General features: G+C 37.2%; 1 long non-coding RNA gene across 1 annotated transcript in view; it reads right to left on the reverse strand.

Annotated features, from left to right (window-relative positions):
* The window catches only part of LOC106726330, a 194482-nt gene extending 189974 nt beyond the window's left edge, over nucleotides 1-4508 (reverse strand). Inside the window, exons 1-4 of the long non-coding RNA XR_001362387.1 lie at nucleotides 4449-4508; nucleotides 2589-2649; nucleotides 1760-1905; nucleotides 809-810 (exon numbers count right to left, since the gene is read on the reverse strand). This is a non-coding gene — a long non-coding RNA (uncharacterized LOC106726330). The remainder of the gene's footprint in view (nucleotides 1-808; nucleotides 811-1759; nucleotides 1906-2588; nucleotides 2650-4448) is intronic.
* Between the last annotated feature and the right edge of the window lie 6703 nt (nucleotides 4509-11211).

Consider the following 11211-nt stretch of genomic DNA (forward strand, 5'->3'; position numbering starts at 1 on the left):
CGTCCTCAACACACACACACACACACACACACACACACACACACACACACACACACAAGGATTACTCCTTCTCTCCCCACTTAGCCTGATATACATTTTTTACATTATACTTATAATCTGGCATTTGCCACACACACCATCTTCACCCCCTGGGAGGAAGTAAACTCCATGAGAGCAGGAATTTTGTTTTGTTCACTGGCATATCCCTATTACCTCAGTGTAGCCCTCAACTATTTGTTGAATGCAAGCTACTAGTAGAATGATTGGGGATTGAGGAACTTGAAGTTGTTGACAGAAAATCCTGGAGGCAAGAAAAAATAATGTGAGATTGGGTACTATGTTTCTGAAGAGAAAACCAAAACAAAACAAAGCAAACAACTCTTGGGGGGAGAATCAAAATGTCTACTGGAATGTTGAAGTTATTAGTTAAGAGCTGTGTTTAAACTGTTTGCTCTAAGTTCATGATGAAAACTGAACACCTACCTCCCATTCCTCTACACAATCTTTAGTTAAATCTACAATGTATGAATAGATATGGAAGGGGAGAGGGGGAAGAATATGAAATGGGCCAAGTTCTACAGCAAGTTTGACAAAAACAATTCAAACAGTAAAGCACTTAAAAATAAATTTAAGAAAAGACACTTCCTGAATCTTCAATTCTTAACCATAAAGTTGTAAACCACTCATGATTACGAGTACACTATTTTTAACTTACACACACTTAGGTATATTTATTATATTCTTCGGAGTCACAGAAAAGACACTAGAATAAATAACAAAAGGCACCGAAGGTAAATGATGACTTAACATCTTAAAATTCATGAACTATTCAGATAGTAAGTCCATAAACTCTTGAAAGGTATAATGGATAAAGTCATGAATATTAAAGAGTATTCAACATGATCATATTTTCTATTTAAACTTTTCTATTAAAAGCTATTTAGTTCCTCCTTTATCTTGACTAGGTAAGCCTGAGAACACCACAAAATGATTATCTCCATGGGAAGGCATTTTCTCATTGGCATAATACATTTTATAAATTCCTTGATTATGGTAGTAATAAAAGGTCTAGATAATAGCTTATCAATACAAGATTTCTGTATTAAGATGCCATTGACTGTCATATGCACCACTTAATTTAATAACAACTATGAACACAAAAATAAATAAATAAACTTGCTGTGTTCACACTGAATACGAGATGCATTCCAACTATGGAAAGAGTCAATTAAGGGCAAAATTCATCTTATCATTGAGGAAATATTGTACTTTGAAAATAGAAGACTGAATTCAGCAAGTTCATTGCTTACTGGTTGTGAGACCTGTATCAAAACATTGGCTCTTTGTAACTCTCAGATGTCTGACTCTAAAAAGAAACCATTGTCTTCTTCCCTATAAGATGGGGAAAGGAAAGAACTGAGGAAACAACAAACAGATCAGATGATCTTTGGAGGATCATTCTAGCTCTAAGGCTGTGGTTCCATGTTTCTTTTTTACTTGATTTTATTTTATTTATCCATCACCATTTATGCCCCCTATACCCTCTTCCACCTTCATCTCTCCCCTTCCCCCACCTCCCACCCCAGCAATCACCACACTGTCGTCCATGCCCATGAGTTCTTTCCATTTTTTCCCTTTTTTATCTTGATAATACAATTATTGAAAGGGAGAAGATGCTAATTTTATTAATTCATGCAAACCCTTACGTTAATTTTCATTCTCATCTAAATCTTTATCACAGTTCTTAGAGCATTACTACCTTTGTAACCCCTGATTTTCAGAGGGCCCTTGAAGTTGTTGATTTTAGGAGTTGGTAAGTCATTCTTTCTTCATAAAATCTTCGACGACAAGCTCCAATAGCTAAAGTAGACACAGCTTCCAATGAACAGGACGGCAGCTCCGCTTCTAATAAGTTAATCCAATGGTTTTTGTCATGAGCAAAACAAGAAATCATGTTTTTAATCATACTAAAAGGTCTCTGCATTTTGTTAACATCTGGAGTTCAATCACTTCTGTGCTAAAAACCGGGGAATGCTTCAGCAGGGCATAAATCTTGCCCCCTCATTGTACATGCGATCCAGATGCTAGAGGAGAATTAACGTTCGTTTGTAACACATCTGGTGGCGGCAGCTTTGAGTAAACTCTAATAGAAAGAGTGCGGAACTAACGTGGCATTACACCTTTCCTCGGGCCAGGGGTTCTAGACTGAAGGTAAAAGCCTGCAGGTGTCCCTTGGGGCTTAGCAATAAACTGCACTAATCAGCTCTGGCATTGTGTTAAGTGCAGGGTGTTTTGAATTTTCCACAGAAATTTCACAGTCCAGTAACTCTACATTCCAACTGTCTGCTTTTGACAACTCTTTAGATTTGCCACCATCTTGAAACACCAAACAAAGGAAAGGTCCAGAGTCACTGTCAGAGGTGGGCTATCCCCAAAGGTGGCAGATCATGGCCAGTGCAGTGGTGAGCAAATGACAAGACTGGCCTCACTGTAGAAATGAGAAGTGACTTAGAATCTGCCCTACAGGTCGTCTGGTGGAGTTGAAAGAGCTTTGAATTTGAACTGGGACATCTGAACTTAAGTCTCACCTCTGGTTTGTATGCAGAAGTCCAAAATTACCTGAGTTCCAGCTTCCAAATAACCTGATGGCTTTTTGTAAAAAAAAAAAAATTTCACATTTCTTAGAATAACATTTTAATTCACTTTTTAACATAGCCTTCCTTTCCAACCTCCTTTATCCTCAACATACACTTGGATTTTAAACTACAACAAATATCTTGTTTTTAAAAAACCTGTTGCAGGCTTAGCTGGTTTGGCTCAGTGGTTAGAATGTCGGCCCACGAACTGAAGGGTCTCAGGTTCAATTCTGGTTAAGGGCATGCACCTTGGTTACAGGTTCAATCCCTGGAGGGAGGCAAATAATTGTCATAGATTGCTGTTTCTGTCTCTCCCCCTCCCTTCCACTCTCTCTTTCTAAAGAAAAAAAAATTAATGGAGAAATTATCCTTGGGTGAGGAGTAACAAAAATAAAATAAAATAAAAACCTGTTGCATACGTTTGTGCTTTGGAGCCTTTGTTCATGCTCTTGCTACTGGTATTCATGCTTTGCTTCAGTTCATTTGCTGACCTATTATTTCCCACATGGCTCTAAGTCTCCTTCTCCATAAGGCACTGGTACATGTCTCCATTATTGCACTTTCCATGGTAATCAGGTATTGCCCATTGTTCTATGTGCCTATCTCCTTAGCTAGACTTTGATTCCACTTTATGAGAATCTGTGAGAGAAAAGGTCATGCCTATTGGAAGCATCCAATCAAGTCTGAGGGCTACATTGCATGCTGTTACAGATGGCCTCCAATTTAATTACTCTTCTGTGAGAAAATTCTTTTTCTTTTTAAAATTTTTATTGTTGAAGTATTACATATGTCCCCTTTGAGAAAATTATTTCTGATAGGGTATGCAAATGCTACTGGACAACTGCAGGGTTTACATTAGGATGTAAAAGAACATCTAGGTAACTATAAATGTGTCTTATGAGGGCATTGTGCTAAGATGCTCCCCCATGAGAGCATCGAAACAAAGATCAGAATCACATCTCCCCATCCTGCCTGGCTCTTGTGCTCATTGAGGATAACATCTTCTACCTTATTCGAAGTATTCTTCTTTATTGTAAGTTGGTGCAGATTGTCTGATGGAATTTTATGAGTTAAATGTGCATATAATATGATTGCACTAATTATGTATTTTGAATTTGGTATTTGTAACTATAAACTAGAATGCCAGAAGAAGCAACTCGCCAGTTTAGACTTGAAAATTGCCACACTACCAAATGAATCATCCTATCTAATAAAAGCCTAATATGCTAAGTGTCAGGTCATCTGGTTGGCCGTGAACCAATCAAAGCTCAATATGCTAATGATATGATAAGGCCGCTCAACTGCTCGCTATGACGTACACTGACCACCAGGGGGCAAACAGTCCAACCGGTAGGTTAGCTTGCTGCTGGGGTCCAGCCGATCAGGACTGAGCGAGATAAGCCGGATACGCCCTGGAGCCCTCCTTCGGTTTCTCCCCTGCTGGCCAACCTCCTGCATCTCTCCTCTGGCCCTGATCATGCATCAGTGGGGTCCCTCGGCCTGGCCTGCACCCTCTCACAATCCGGGACCCCTTGGGGTATGTCAGAGAGCTGGTTTTGACCCAATCCCCCAGGCCAGGCCAAGGGACCCCGCTGGTGCATGAATTCATGCACTGGGCCTCTAGTATAGAATAAGGGAAATAAGATATGAACACCGATAAATGTTTATAATCTCATTAAAAGAAAAATGTGGCTTAAAAAAGATTGACAAGGGAATTGATGTCTTAAAGTCATAGATCTCTAGCAGTGATAAGATCCTGATAACTTTACTTTGCTTTTGGATAGCATTGTTTTCCCTAGTATTTTCGTATACCTCATTCACTCATTTATTTGTCTTCTCTGGCCACCTATGAAGTAATGCCCAAAAGTAAGCCTAGGGAAGAAGGAAGATCAAAGAATGACTATACTAATCTAAAAATAGCCAGACAGAATACATCAGTTGTTAAATAAATAAAAAAAATTCTAAGTAAACTTATAAATGGTTATTGTGGAAAACAGCTTAGATTGAACAAGACACATTCAGTTCAGATTTGATGGATAAATAACTAATAGTAGACATCTTTTTATCTGTTTAAAAAAGATCTGAGGGGTTGTTTTAAAATAAATTATTCATTTCAACTCTTCCGAGACAAGTATTTAAGGCATAACTCTTAAATAAAACATAGAATTGGGTTTTTCATTATGATTAAGCATGATTTTTTAAAATTTTTTAAATGTTTCTACTGATTTTTAGAGAGAGAGGGAGGGAAAGGGATTGAGAGATAGAAACATAAATGAGAGAGAAACATCATCAATAGGCTGCCTACTGCATGCCCCCTACTAGGGATCAAGCCTGCAACCTGGGCATGTGCCCTGACCAGGAATCGAACAGGTGACCTCTTGATTCCTGGGTCAATGCTCAAACACTGAGCCACACCGGATGGGCAAGCATGATATTTTAAAAAGGTAAGTTGCCCACTTATATTTATGGGAGCCAGTCTTGTTTGGTCTTAATTCTGTCATTCATGTCATGTTTTCTGTTACAAATTTATACTACATGACCTATTTTCTTCCCTTTGTTCTCTGTTTATGTGTTCTTGATTTTTAAAACTCATAATAAAATGGGAATGATACATGTTATAATGCAAAGGAGTATATATCTCAATCATCATCTGACTTAATGTTATACTTTTACCAAATCTTTAAAAAAATGGATAATTCCAATGATATTTAAACTGTTCCAGAAAAAATTTTCTACTAAGATCATGAATGAGACATAATTTTTTTATTATCACTACTTTCATTTAACCCTGTCTAAAGGTATTAGCCAACGCAATTCAATAAGAAAAATAAACTAAGGTATAAAAAAGGAAAGAAGCCCTAGCTGGCTCGGCTCAGTGGATAGAGCATTGGCCTGCGGACTGAAGGGTCCCGGGTTCGATTCTAGTCAAGGGCACATGCTTGGGTTGCGGGTTCAGTCCACAGTAGGGGATGTGCAGGAGGCAGCTGATCAATGATTCTTTCTCATCATTGATGTTAAAACTATCTCTCTCTTCCTCTCCCTTCCTCTCTGAAATCAATAAAAATATATTTTAAAATAAATAAAAAAGGAAAGAAGCGAAAATTATCATCATTTGCAGATAACATGACTGTGTAACTGGAAAAGAACATGAGAATAAAATTTTTAAAAAGTACTCTAGCAATAAGAGAACTCTGCAAGGTACTTGGGTAAAAAAATTAATGTACAATGACAGCCTTTATACATACAAACAATACTCAGCTGGATGATCTACAGGAGAGAAGATCCCATTTACAAAAGCAATAACAACAAAACCTAGGGATACACTTAACCAGAAATAAATTAGATCAATATGAAGAAAATTTTAAAATTCTCTTGAGAATAACAAAATACACATTCATGTACATATACGTCACACACATACACACACACTTGAACATAAAGATAAGCATATAATGTACTTGGGAATGAATATACAAAAATATGTAAGAACTCAATTTTACCTCAGTTAATTTATAAATTTGATGTTTTTGTTTTAGAAGATAGGCTAACTGACTCTGAAGATCATCCGGAAAAATAAGCAAGTAAAAATGCCAGAGAATTTCTGAAAAACTAAAGCAAGACAAGGAAACTATTTCTACCAGGTTTTGAAACCTACTATAAATCTAATCAAAATGAATATTTTGCTACTTACACATGAATTAGACAGATAAGTCCATAAACGAGAAAAGAAAACACAGAAATAGATCCAAATACATACAGTAATATAGTAAAGAAACAGGGAACATTTCAAAATGGCATTGAAAATATGGATTTTATAATAATTTGTGATGAGAAAGTTAGGTAAACACCTGAAAAAGATTTGGATTCCTATCATGCACCAGAATAAGTTGAAAAGAGACAAAAGATCTAAGTGTAAAAAATGAAATCACAAAAGTAGAAGAAACTATGAAAAACTATATTCTTTCAAGTGAGAAAAGGTTCTCTAAGAATAAATAAAATCCAGAAGCCCTATAAAATTTATAAGTTGATTATATATAACTTTTTAAAATTTTTTGTATGGCAAGAATTATAATAATAATCAAAATCAAACAAAAAATTGAGAGAAAATATTTGCATAAGAAACAAAAAGCTAATTTCTTTAATATGTAAAGAATTTCTACTCATCAATAAGGAAAGAATCAACAATCCAGTAGCTTAATGAGTGGAGATTGTGAAGAAACAAAGCACAGAAAAGCAGATACAGACAGGTCTTCAGTACATAGAAAGATATTCAAGAAATGATGCTTTAAATTTAATCTTCCACATTTAAAACACTATTTTTAAATCTAGAAGAATGGCAAAATTCAGAAAGTACGGTAACTCTGCCTTGGCCAGAGTTCAGGGAAAGAAACACCTCCACACACAGATCACGTACACTCAAATCAATAAAACCTGTTGGCAGGGCATTTTGACCATACTTATCAAAACTACAAATACACATGCCTTTAATCAGCAATTCCACATTTAGAACTATAGCCTACAGATTTACTCACACATGTGGTAAAATGATATATAAGCAAGATTATTCACTGCAACCTTGTTTATAAAAGCAAAATATTGTAATCATCTAAATATCCATCCATAGAGTACTGCTTATACAAATTGTAGTGCATAAATATAATGTTATATTATAAATAGTAAATAAAGAAATTTTATGTACAGATATATGATGATCTCCAAAATATGTTGTTGTTTTTTTAATCCTCACCAGTGGATAGGATATCTTTTTTATTGATTTGAGAGAGAAAGGAAGGGATAGAGAAACATTGAAGAGAAAAAGAAACATCGATCGATTGCCTCCAGTACACACCCACCTGGATCAAACCCACAACCTAGGTATGTGCCCAGACTGGAATGGAATCTGCCACTTTTTTTGTTGCACAGAATGACATTCCAATGAACTGAGCCACCAGGCCAGGGCTCCAAGATATTTTTAAAAGGAAAAAAAAGGATAGAGAATATTATGTATAATATACAAATATCTGAGTAAAAATTGGAAGAGAAACATAAAATACTAGTATATATCTTAACCTTGATCTCTATAGCCTACATTTCAATAGCATTAGATTACTACTTATTATTCTCCAGAGCCATCATACTTCTGATTACTATATTCTTCCCTGTGTAGAATGTCCTTCTGCTATCATCATATTTAGCTAGTTAATGTTAATAGGAAGAGAGCAAAGGGGAGGCCAGACATTATAAGCATGGTCATCTGGGCAGCTTCACCAGGAAGCTACAGCTTCACACTCCCTAGGAAACCACCAGTCCATTCCCTGTAGATCAGGGAGAAGGGACTGAACAAAGGGGAGATGGGCACATGTGCAGTAAAGCTGGGGTATGTAGGGAAGGTGCTTGTCAGTCTAGCCTGAGAAAAAGATCATTGGCTAGGAGGGTGGGCCCTATCAAAGCACAGGAAATCTCGGAAGGGTAAGACCCAAGACAAAGAGTTGCCCCTTCCTTTTGCTCTCTCTTGCTTGCTCTTGCTTCCTTGTTCCAGTTCTCCTGTGTGCTAGTCTCCACAGCCATGTGACCTTAAGCAGCCCCGTAGCCCATGGCCATGCAGAACCCACATGCAATGGACTGCACCTGGGAATACAAGCTAAGCTAGCCAGATGCTGGACTGGACTGAACTTTAATGTGGAGCAGAAATTCTGGGCAGTGGCCTTAATTCTAGTCCTGCTAAAGTCAAGATGGGACTACTTCCACGGCTGGACAGCCAGAGATGGGACCTTGGAGGGAAACCCCTTAATTTTACACCATCAATAAATCTTCCCATGGTACTCCATCCTCCCATGGGGGCCTCAGGAAATTCTTTTCCCTGTAGCACCCCAGGAACTCCACTTCCACCAATAGCACTTCGTCCTTATTTTTGCTTGTCAAAAATCCAACTGTCTTTACATAGATCCTCCTGTATATTAATTTTTCTTTTATCAGCACTACCATCTGATTTCTAGTTGTTGTTGTGTTTTTTTCTAATAAAAGGTAGTAAAATCTATTAAGTCTACATAATACTGGAAGAAAGGGGGCAGGGAAAAGGAACAGCTATTAAAAACAGGTCTGTCAGAGACTTTAATGACCTATCTCATTTAGCTGTACAACAACCATATAATTCAAATATTATTCCAGTCACAAATATTGAAACTACCTTGACAAGATTAGAGAATGTTTGCAATGCCCTAAATCTAATAACTGGATGTGCAGAGGTTCAGACTCAGGTTTCCAAGATCCCAGTTATCCTTGTTCCTCTATATAGCTTTGTACTTAAAGGATCTCTGCCACTTTTCTTTAGAGCCCAAATATTTGAGGTCATCTAACTCAACACTCTTAATTTACAAATGAGAAAAAGAAAGCTGGGGAGGTTAAATGCTTTGCAAACTAGTTTGTTAGTGTCATTGGGATTAGATGGAAGGTCTATAAAAGGACTAAGGATGTAAGGTCAACCTGGTACTTTACACTTGTATAGTAGAATTTAGTTTTAACAGGATATTGATAGTCTTTAAAATTAAAATGTTGTCACATACCACATACTGAAGAGGTTCAGGAATAAAAAGTATAAACATCTGAGAATGAATGTCCATCTGTGAAAATTAATGTCCATCCATGACCTTTATAAGAATGTTTTAGTGTAATTAATTCTTTGCCAAGCATCTTTCTGTGCTAAACACAAAATGAGTTCTTGACATCTGATACAAAGTCCATGTGCCCGATGATAAAATCCGGAGGTATCCGGTGCTTACATGCCTCCTCCCTCCAATATCTGGCTCCCATCCCACAGCCTCTACCACTCTGGCTCAGGAAGTAGGCAATTTCCTGCCCTGGCTGAGCCGGATATTAAGACCTCTTTGTTCCTTATCTCTGAGAAATAACACCTCTCTGTAATACTCCAAGTGGCCAGCTGACTCATAGTCATACCTACTATGTAAAGGACTAAAGGACCGTCTGTTGTTCTTTAACGTTAGTGTTGACGGAGGCCGAGTGAGTTGCACACATTCTAATTGTAAAATGCTGCAGGGCGTTATGTAGCACATGGATTATTATGGTTTGTAGATTGTCTGACATGAGGATAAAGGAGATTTTTTTTAAAGAACTATAAAGCTAAAGGATCTTGCTTTCTGCACCTCCCTGCTCCCCAACTCATCCACAAACAAACCCAACATTTTATATCAATTTTCATCTTTGGAAGCATCCTCTCTCATATGCGACATCTTAAATGGACTCATTCATATAAGTACAGACTAAACTGAAACTTGAGACTGTGTAACATGAGCAATTTGACTATTCTCGTTGGAGGCAATACATACAGAGATAACAACTGCTGACAACTTCTTGGTACATCCCAATCTATAAAGACATATGACATATCGATCTGTACACATAGGCTGTGTTCTCTATTTAACTGATGGTTAGTAACACCATCTGCACATCCACAGCTTGTCCAGTTTCCAGGCTTTTCCATTTGGTGGAATGTTCTTAATACACTATTCCTATTCAACACTTCAAAGCCCTTTCAAAACATTTCACTTTCCATGTAATGCATGCCCTACATTCCAGCTTGTTCCTTTTGGAGCGCAGCTATCAGGAAAAGCTAATAACAGTTCATTATGATAACCAAGCAGTGAAACTAAAACTTAGAAGTAAAAACTGTAGGGAGCACAATTTGCCCTCCTCCTTCACTAGCAGCATTAAAATAATAAAAACATTTTAAAGCTAAGAAATCTTAAGGCTTATTTAGCAGCATTTTAAGAAGTGGGATGGAAAAGGTTCCAAAGGGAACTACACAGGGATGTTGACTGGGCCACCAGGAGAAGACCCAGACTAGATGGGCAGATCACTAAGAAACAGACAGGAGAAGACCCAGACTACATGAGAAGATGACTAAGAAACGGAAAACAAGATTAAATAAGTAGGGTTGAACAAATTTATAGACCTTGAAATTTCCACCTGCAATTTGTGGATCAATTTTCTACTTTCTTGGAAATTTAGACCTCAAATCATGTAGTTTAGGTTTGGAAAGAAATTCAGGATCTCAGGTTTTATATCTTTCCTTCCTAACACTTAACTTGATTTAGTTGTAATTTTTTATTTATTTAGTTTAAAAATCTTTGCCATCCACTAGGTTGTAATCTTTATAGCATCTGGCACAGTTGGCAGGCATATTGTAAGTACTCAAAAACTATCTGTTGAGTGAATGAGGTCATCTAAATTAACTTCTAAAGAGAGATAATGTAGAAGATAGAGATGTTATCTTTTTTTATAGTTTCTTGAACAGCTGACTCTCTAACCATGCTCTCCATGAATATCCTCTGTGATGAAGCCTGGGCATCAGTAAGGCCTCCCATACCCTTGTCAACCTGCCATTAGTGAGTAGGAGCCAACTTGTTTTAGAAGAAGGGGCATAGTTACTAGGATATTCTAGGTCAAAGGACATGAAAATATTGAATGCTTCTGATGTTTCTGGCAGTCACTAGGCTTTAGGTAAGATACAAGGAAATGAAATATATGAGGGCCTTTGTTTACTTCTCAAAAAGCCTTA

This window comes from Myotis brandtii, unplaced genomic scaffold (assembly GCF_000412655.1).
Source record: "Myotis brandtii unplaced genomic scaffold, ASM41265v1 scaffold250, whole genome shotgun sequence".
In the NCBI taxonomy this organism is placed as follows: domain Eukaryota; kingdom Metazoa; phylum Chordata; class Mammalia; order Chiroptera; family Vespertilionidae; genus Myotis; species Myotis brandtii.